The sequence below is a fragment of the Falco naumanni genome, chromosome Z (assembly GCF_017639655.2).
Source record: "Falco naumanni isolate bFalNau1 chromosome Z, bFalNau1.pat, whole genome shotgun sequence".
In the NCBI taxonomy this organism is placed as follows: Eukaryota; Metazoa; Chordata; class Aves; order Falconiformes; family Falconidae; genus Falco; species Falco naumanni.
Genome location: NC_054080.1, coordinates 79967129 through 79977333, shown reverse-complemented (window position 1 = coordinate 79977333; position 10205 = coordinate 79967129).

Here is a 10205-nt window from a genome sequence, read left to right as displayed (position 1 = left end):
GAATCATTAAAGTGACGCAACTGAAAGAAAGGTGAATACAAAAAAATTCTAACAGGAACTTGGAGGCACTAATGGCTACAAGAAGACAAATCCAAACCACAGCGGGTACAGAGAAGGGCTATTAAAATTAACAGGGGAATATAAAACTTTGGGGCTTTTAAACCAAAAGGGGAGGGAGCAAAGTAGGGAAGTAATATTATTACAGTATAATTATCTTTCCTCATGGGCACAAATCCCTGGAAAGAGGAAAAGATATTCAAGTTAAAGAAAAACAATGAAAAATGCAGGTAAGTGAAGATAAATTGCATGGCTGGGTGCAGCTGTTCTCTGGAGGGGGACTGCTGGAAGCATCCACATGCCACTTTGAAGCACTGTCTTTGAACATCACTGTATATTCTGGAGTATCTCCTTATCACATACACTCCACATATAGACTTCAGTGCATCCTAATAAGTGTCTTCTTTAGAAGCCCAGACTCCAGTAAGTCTCTCAAGCAGATTAATGCTGGGATATTGCTGGAGAAGATGATGCTTGTACTGGAAACAACAGCTCATTCCACCCTGGACAAAAAGCATATTGACAGGCCTGATGCTTTCCACTGCAACTGTTAATTCTGCAGCCTGTTTCATTTGCTAGACTTTTCCTTTCTCTATCGTCAACGCTCTCACTGAAGTCTAGTTTGATATTTTCAAAATTTACTTGGTCTCTCTGATTCTGAGGATTTAGTTTGGCTTACCCAAGTAAACAGAAAAAAACCCCAACCATGGTAAAATGCATTTTCTCCCCTTCTTGCTTTTCCTTTCTTTACATGTCGTTCTGACACCTTTGGCTTTTAAGATCTGAAGAAAGAAGTTTGCATTCAGATATTCCTTCATTTTCTAACCTTGTGTTTATTTACACTGGTGTGATTACAAAGTGGAATATATTGCTAAACCAAGGGGACATAATTTAACACCCTTTTCCAGTGTTCAGAATGATTTACCAAGGCTAATCATTTCAGAGATGAAATGAAGAATTACTGTTTTAAATGCCTGTGTTAGGTTCAAGCACCCCATCGCTGCTCTACAGAGCTGTATACAAATAGTATAATTTAATAATGAGCAGAAAACCTCGTGCTTCAACCTGTAAATTAATAGTTGAAATTTACTCTTGTGCAGAGAGCTGGTGTCTGGGCTAGTTCACACCTGGCATCACATCAGAGCTTGTGTGAAATTCAGGTGGGCCACAGGCTTTGTGCTGGCTTTTTGAGCAAGGCTATTTTCACTCTGCAATGAGCAAGTGCAGTCATATGTTTCAATAAGGGACTTATCTGTTAGCATGTGAAAATGTTACTGCTAATTTTACACCTTGAAAACAAATCAGGGTTTCACAGTTCGAAAGCAGAAACCAACCAGCTATAAACCGTCAGATTGACTGTGATCTCAGAATTGAATAGGTCTATTTGTTCTAACAAACAGTTAGGCCATTAAATTGCAAAGCCTTCCAGTGTTTGTCCAGGTAAATAAGGACACATCCAAATTGATTATCTGTTGTTCGGAGGTAATGATACGTAATAAACTATTCGCTCTGGGTAACATAACAGAAATGTGCTTTAGCGTGCAGATGTGCCATATCTTCCCGTGTTAAGAGCATGATCTCCCCACCAGTTTAGCTACAGTCCAGGACTCCATCACACTCTCCTGTCCCCGACCTCTGAGGGAAAAATGCATTTGCCTGATAAACATGTACAATTTTCTTGCTCAATAACCTTATGTGCTGTTGCTGCTGCTGATGATGATGGGGATTCCTCAAAAATCTGCAGGTGAGTATATCTGCAACTCACAGAAAAAGACTTCAGGGACGTTAAGGTTGATCCTACTCTTTTCAGTGTCATTATACTCATTTGGAAAAAGAGTATCTGTCATCACAGACGTCAGATCCACTAGCTGCCCAGCAATAAATCTTGTGCTCATGTCAAAATGTCTCCCGCCGAATTTCTAAAATGAAACTTCACAGCTCAACATTAGGCTGCAATTTATGATATATGATATAAGAAGCATGAGCAGTATTCTAACAGGAAAAGGAGTAATCTCTAAATTTTGTCAAATGGGAAGTAGTTAAATGATTCTTGCTTTTCTCAGTTAGGAACTTAACTGACTTTTTTTTAAACTGTCATGTAACAATTCCTCCCTTGCACATATCCTTGGTATCTCCAGAGTTAAGACTATGGCTACATGCAGACGTGGCTGGAAATCTCCAGTGTGGGAGGGAGGAAATAAGCAGCTGGGACCAAGAACCAGGGACAGAAACATTTTCCAGCAGCAGCAGGACCTTCTTTATGGGATCCTGCTCCATCACTTGTGACAAACACCAAATTGAATGTTTGTGGGGACAAACTCTGAGAGGGTAATAACCCGTGCTGAGGCAGTGTGAGGATGATAAATGTTTTATTGTCTTTATTTTTCTCACATCACTTGCCAGTTAGACTTACAAGGTGAAATTAGTAACCTTCCGTGATGGAATTTGTCTTGCCAAATTTTAGCTGACTAAAGTATTGAGTGGGATAGTGTGCATAAGTAAGACACTTGAATTTAGACACCTGGGAACGTTTATGCCCATGTCCGTGTTTAAACTGTCCTTACAGCCACACGGAGCCAGTCAGTGCTGGCAGTGCCTCCTAGGGAGCTATTGGAGCAGTCCTCGTGCCTGCTCGTGGGTGAGCAGCATCGTTCCCTGGTTCCGCGGGCTGCATTGACAGCTCTACCCTGCATGTAAGATGAGCCTAGGTGTGCAAGGACTCAACTCACACTACCTGATTTCAGGTCCTTTGAGCTGCTGTTGGTACCCTGCAGCCCAGAGGGAAGGTCTCCTGAAGGCTCGCTCATGCCTGGGGGAGCTTGCCTGATGCTGGAGGCTGATGGCGAGGAGCTGAATAGTGGTCCAGGGTGCTTCAATGAGCTCCCTCTGTAATCAGGGAAGAAGGCAGGTGCCTTAAGCAACATTCTCATTTAATCTATTGTAAATGCCCATTTTAGGACGATACAAAATCTAATTTCTCACGAACGATTATTTATAGGTGACTGGCTATGACTTACATAACTAACATTTGGAGCCTTATGCTAGAAAAGGATCACATGGGTTTGGTGGAAAGGAGAGGTCACCTCTACCTGTTTATGGTGTAACTTTGCTGATAGGAGGGGAGCAGCACCGTGGGTACATTTAACCAATGTCCATTGAAACAGAAAGCAAGATAACAATCACACAAGTGAACCAGGCATTATCTCTCAGTGCTCATATAACAGATGGCAGACAATATGGAAAGGGGAACACACAAAGAGAGATATTAATTTAAGACAGACAGATAGATGGAGCAATACTTTCAAAAAGTAATAAATGGCTCAAATTGAAGGCCAATTCTCAAATGTGTATTCAGAGACATATGGCTTGAGCTCTTAATGAAAAAAAATCTTTTTTTTTTTTTAAATATAAGGAAACGAAGGATCACGAATTGACATTTATTTTCTATCTGTAAAAGAAAAAAAGACACAGCTACATTTTTCTTGAACACTTTTTTCTCTGAAGTTGCTAAAAATCACAGTGCTCCCGGTAGAACTGAGACAAGGTGGGTAAAAAGACATGAAGATTATGTTTTATTTTTTTTTTTAAAAAAAAAGGCAAGAAGAATAATAAATGGAAGAGCGTTTCTTTTTATTTCAGAAAACAATGAGACTAGTTCGTCTCCAAAAGGTACAAAAATTGGAATCCGAAGATCCTCCAACGGAATTGCAAATATGTTTCTAACCACTAGATGGTAGTTAAAGCACAGGGTTGAGATGAACTGCTGGTCCACTGTGAGATGCATAGCCAGGGTACCTGTGTCAGAGGCTTAGTGAAGCCGAGGTTGGTTTTATTTTCCTCATATCCAGGAGGGAAAGAGAGAGAAGGAAGGGGGGTGGTGGGGGGTGGTGGGGGGTGGTGGTGGGAGAAACAAGAAAAAAAAAAAAGGAAAAAGGCTAAATCTCTTCTGTGCCTTTTTTGACTTAAAAAGAAAAATGGACATGGCAAAAGTGTTCCTGATTAGATTGGTACAAAAAGATGATACATTCTTTCTGGATGAATCAGGAGATATGAGGTTCTGTCACTCTTTAGATATAGACCTGGAATACTAAGCTTAAATTTATAGCCTCTTGAATGAGCCACAGGACTCTGTTTACTCATAGAGTAGAATTGGGTGCAGTTCCAGCAGTTCTTCTGTGTGATCAGTTACTTTATCACCTTGATCAGTTCAGAAGATACAATAACTCTTTTTTAATACATCCTACTACAGTAGATCCTTTATCAACCTGCTTTGGATTTAATCACACTTCTGGGGCAGGAATCTTCTCCCCATCTCTCTCTTTCACATGCACACAAACACATGCCTGCACAGCCATAAATGCCTGTGTGTTACTTTTTGACTTTTTTGTAATTTTTATATTTTCTGAGGGAAAGGCTGGAAGAGACAGGGAGCAGGATCTAGAGAAAAGATAGCTCAATTGCAGATGCTTCTTTTTTCCAGCTCTAGTTTTCAGAAAGGACAATCTATTTCCAATAGTGACTAGGGGAGAAATTTCCATCTGTAGGAATGATATAACAGTGGATACCTGGAAATTTGAAAATGTACCTTGGCTGCAGAATTTGGCCTTTCAGTACAACTTCATAGCATGAAGGCTCAAAACTGTTGTTCACTTTGTGCTGGCTAACCTCTCCTGTTCCATCCCAGGCTCAATAGTTTAATTTGGTGCTTTGGTTTGGATTAATTTCCCACATACATTTTTACAGCAGGGACGAGCACTGGAGAGGCCATGAGATTGTCCAGGAAATTGTGAATTACAAATATCTCCCATCAAACACCCTGCTGTGCAACTGGGAGCATTTCTTCCTGACCTATTCTGCCTATAAACTCTCCCTAGAGGTACGCAGATCAATACTGTTGCTTAATGTACATGAAAAGGTTAGGCTGATTCTTATTCTTTAAACCAAAAATGCTGCTAGATCTTTCCTAAAAGTATCTCAGATGATTTATTGCTGAGGTATTCTGTGCCATTGAGCTCTTAAACCTGCAAATATTTGTTTGGTATGTCTGATTATCCAACAGCATTAACAGAAAAATAAATGAAAAATCAACCACCAACCAATACTGCTATATCTTTATACAAACAACTGTGAATGACGTTAAGGTTGGAAAGGTGCATCTAAAAATGTTATCGAGTGTTATATCACCTGGAGTGTTAGTGGGGAATGACTTTGTTGCCAAGGCCTAACTTTTCCTTAGGAAAAGGTGAGTCTCTGTCTGATTATTCGTATTTCTTTGCTTGTCCGTGGCAAGCCTCACCACAGAACAACAGCTGTGGGCCTGATCTAAAGCTTCTTGAGCACAGGACAAATTCTCCCTGTGGACCAGGTCCACCCGCTCGTTTCATGGCAGCCCCTGTGAGCAGGAACTTTTGTCACAAAAACAAAGTTTCCGCAATAGCTCTAGCATTGAGCTAATCACTGTGATTTACTCTCGCTTTGCACCAAAGGACTTGGCTTTGGTAATCAGCCCATCTGCAAAACCTTTGAATGTGAGTTTACCCTGTAGTCCTGAGTCTGACCAGCTGCTGGCTGTGAGTTACTTGTTTTCTGGAATCAGGGTTGTTCAGAAGTTCACTTCTGGGCAGTTTTTGTTTTGTTCTGTCGTGTTTAATAAAGATGCACTACAGCATCTTCAGAAGTCACACACTGGCTGTATTTATTGGCCAGGTGTGACCTATAACATCGAGGGGGTTAAGGTGTAGGACCTGATGAAGCATGCTTGAAAACACTTTGCTTTTTCTTCTAGCTGGTAATTTCTATTTCATTAGTTGCGACTTGCCTTCAAGTCCTTGAAATTCCATCCATTTTTTTTTTTTTCCAGAACTGCATTGCTCCTAGCCATGAAAGTATTCACCATTTCTTCTCAGAGCAAATCCTATCTGTTCCTATCTAACTGTTGTTCCATCTGTCTGTCCGATCTGCTGCTTCACAGTCTGGAAGGGAATACCTTTTGGGTTCTTTCATATATATCTTGTGACCACTGCAGAACTTCGCTTGAAGGGGCCAAACTCATCCATGATGGTGAAACTTCACTGACTTCAAGGTGGTTGTACAAGGGATGAATTTACTCTTCCCTTAGGACCAGTCTGGATACAAACTGTGTATCCGTGCATATGAACCGTCGGAGGTAGGGAAGGGAATCAAAGGTAAGGTTTTGCAGAGATTGTTCCAGGGCAATAGTAAATCATACACTCATTGCTGCACTGCAAAGAATACACTAAAAGAGAGCAAGAAAAATGAAGGAACATGCAATTCTGCCCACTTCAGCAGTTAGGCTTTTGTTAGAATACTCTTAAGCAATTACAAAGCTGCCAGGACTGTATTTAATTAAATATATAAATATCTGTACAAAAATAAAAGCCAGGCAACACTTACATCATGCCTACAAGGTGTTATTCTGTTTATTTTTTGCAGATGGACATTTTGTCAGGGAGAAACTTGCCAAGTGCTGCGAGAGGGAGAGAGAGAGAAGGAGGTAGAGTGATGTAGTAAAAAGAAATGTTGATGCTACAGGAAAAATGGCAGCTCTTATATTTCAGCGAGGCAAACACACTACAGTGCAGATGTGATAAGGGAGTGTGACTTGAGTTCCCTACTTAAGGCTTCACCGAAATTGCCCAGTACTTACGGGAAAACAGATGACAGAGTACTTAGAGATGGTGCATATAATTTATAATCTGTAGTCTTGAACTTCCTGTAGCTGATTTGAATGATCAGATGATTTTTACTAGTAGACTAAATACTTGAGGGGGACTAGTGCAAGGAACCGAGCTGAGTACAAAGAATAACTCTTATTTGCCTAGAATCCTGAATCTTTACCTCTCAACAGACAAGAAGTATGCCTGCAGATGTTTAGGTGAGGGGAAACACAGCCAGCCTGCACCTATGGCTCTGCTGCAATTTCTGAGACAGGTTTTGTGCACCAAGAAGCACTTCAGTGCAAAAGCATACCCAGGGAAGCATGGGGCTGCTTCTGCTCCTCATGGAAGAAGAGTCTGGCAATCTACAATTTTCTGAGCATGCTAAGGCTTTGCCTACAGGCCAGGCACATTCCTGAAGGCTGTGTCCTCACGGTGTCTTCCAGGCTGCTTGAATCCTGCCCAGTGGAAAAGCTGGCACAAAGTTTGATCCTGGGCTTTTTTTGGCATTAATGAGACTAGTTAAAACTTGTGGATAGCCAGTATTTTAAACTGCAACTAGTGTGGGGCAGAGTATCTCAAGGCCAAAGTGATACAGTATATAGTGTGCATCCTTTTGGTTAAGTTATCTCAAATATACGAACGTGTTCACACTGAGTGATGTTTTCTGAAATGTTAGTGTGCTACACTGAGGCAGCCAAGGCATGTTTCCTTCTCAGCTACCAGTGATGTAAAATAACATACGTGTCCGCTCAGCAAAACAATTTTTAATGGCCCTCAAATCCATCAGGTACCATCTGGAAATCGCATATACTGCCTCAGCATTTGCTCAACTGTTCCAGTGTTGTGGTGATTTTCTTCTCTCCTAGGAGGGGGACCAAGTCTGTTACTGCAACTCAGTATTCACGGCCTCAAGAGATGCACCTGCAGGGGCCGTGAGTCTGTGATGACTCCCAGGCACAAGACTTTGACCTTAGCTTCAGCAAGACGTGTTTTGGTCTACATGCTGGAGTCTTGGCCTGGCTGCTGTTACAAAGGGAGACGATCACCTGAAACTGATATGGCCTGTGTGTGAAACTTTCCCATCATTTTATGTGTGCTTCATGTTCCCTCATGACCTACAAGAGTGTGAACCTAAAATGGAAGGGTGTGGGGTTTTTTAGAGCAGGAGGAAGCCCCCACATTTTAACCTGGGGATGTGCCTTCCCGAGTCCCCAGAAGTGGGAGGGAAAGAGTCGTTAAGATGAAATAACAACTGGATTTTTCTTTCACTCCCAAAAAGCCGTGGCTATAGTTTTCAGAAAGGCTAAAGGAATTAAGTAACCATTTCTTTTTCAAGTGAAAAGCCCAAATCTCTGACCTAAGCCTCAAAGGTAAATGTTTTGCTTGCTGTATTTTAGCCTCAGAACTGATAATGTGCTGGATTTATCCATGCTCCTTTATTACCTGGACTATCCCATAGCATTCATTATCCTAGTAACAGACTCTTCTGTTAATTTACAAAGAGAAAAACTCAGGGACATCCATAAGCTGCCACACAGAAGCACTGGTGAGGAAACAACTTGGCATTGAGTGCACTTTCTGTATTTTCCTCAGACTATCTCAGGTGGTGCCTGCAAAATGAAAATGCTCCACCGATAAACACTAGTGAATGGTAGGTGAAAGAAGCTCTCATTTCAGGTGCAAATCCGATAGCTTCCTCTGCAGTTTGAGGGAGAGGATTAGTTCCCTTTGCCACGCGCTTCTCATACTTCCACCCCACCCCCCTCCCCCATCTTCAGGATCTATATCCGAACCCTCCATCTGAACCAAAAAGCTATATCTGTCCCTTAGTAAAACATCTTTTATTTGCCAACTTGTTTTTCCCACAGACTCCCGCTCCCTTTTGTGTTTGCGCTAATGTTCCGAATGTCTACACCGCGTAGCCGATGATTATTTGTGAGACAGAGTGAGTTAATGCAGATTTGCAAGCTGTTCCCATTTGTTAAATGTCAGAAAAACACATGCAAGTCACTGGCTTTAGCACTTAGCTGCCAGCTGGCTCTTCTGAAAGGAGGGGACAAATGACAGTCTATCAAACAGCATGCTTTCAAAGAAAGAGGAGACCTGTTCCAGAACTGCAGCTTCAGAGGCTCTTTTAACAACATAAGCAAAACCGGGAGCCAACCTCATTTTTTCCCCCTGGCTGTAATGAACGCATAGCTTAGCTACAGCATTCCCCCACCCCCAGTAAAAACGAATTGGAATTGCAAAGCTTATAAAGAAAACAAGTGTCTTCCCCGCCCCCCCTTCTCTCTCTTTTCCCCCTTCCTTTTCTTTCTTTTTCTTTTTTTTTTATTTAAAATATTTTATTAATTATTTATTTTTGGCTCAAAAGTAAGACCAAAAATGTCAAAAGGGAAAGGAGTGGGGTTCTGAGATCAGTCTCAAATCTCAGAAGAAGATTGCAGAAAATAGTGCCAAATGGAAGTGTTTATCCATGGGTAAGTGCCCAGTGTAGATTAACATATTTTAATTATGGTCTCTGGGTTTGCTGCACTCCCCAAAGAATACACGGTTTAGGCCTCACTGGTGAGCCAAAGTTGTCGGGGGGGTTTATTTAACGTTGTGCATGCTGATGGGGAGCTCTGTCCTCACTGTGCCCAGAGAGCTGAGACGTGCCTTTCTCCTCGAGCAGATGCTGCAGGAGTTGCAGTGGTGCCGCTTTCTTATGCCACCCGACATGCTTCGACCCTGACCTGGAGGCCACCGGTCCTCTGCTGCGGCTGCCAGCGTGGAGGCACAAGCGTGACGCTGCTTTCCCAGGTGATGTCCACCAGGACCTCCAACATCACCCGCTCATTAGGATGTCTCTGAACAGCTGTCATGTGGTGCTGACTTTTTGTCACGGTTGACAGCGGTGAGATTAAAGCAGGTAGCCAGAGGCTGGAAAACTCTGTGTTTTGTTACGAAGCCCTGAGTCATCTAGTCCCCTGTTATAAATATTAGGTGTCAGATTTGGATTCACACTGAGTCACTTGTAGCCTTGGGTAGATCCCATTGCACAAATGGTCCAATTTATTGCAGCAGGACTATTTGTATACGAGATTGCCATCATTGTCAAGATGTCAAAATCTGGCCTCGTATGTTTAATACTTCATAATTAACAAGCTGTATTGTACCAGTCAACATCTTCCAATTATACAACAAGATTTCAAAATGAGGGGTCAGTTCCCAAAGTTTACTCTGGTTTAAACTCAGAGCCAGTTAAGACAAGGCTTTGGGAAGAAAGAGCATCGTGTAGAGCAAGATTCATCTTTTCTGCCTTCCCTTTTCTTAATTTAAGCTTAAAATCCATGTTCCTTCTTATAGGGGAAAGAGAGAGAAAAAACTATGAAGAGGGTAATTCATTGCTTACAGAAGGAGGAGTCCCTTCTGCTTACCTTTTGTCACTGGAGGGAGCCCAGGTGACTCCAGGTAACTCCAGGTTCA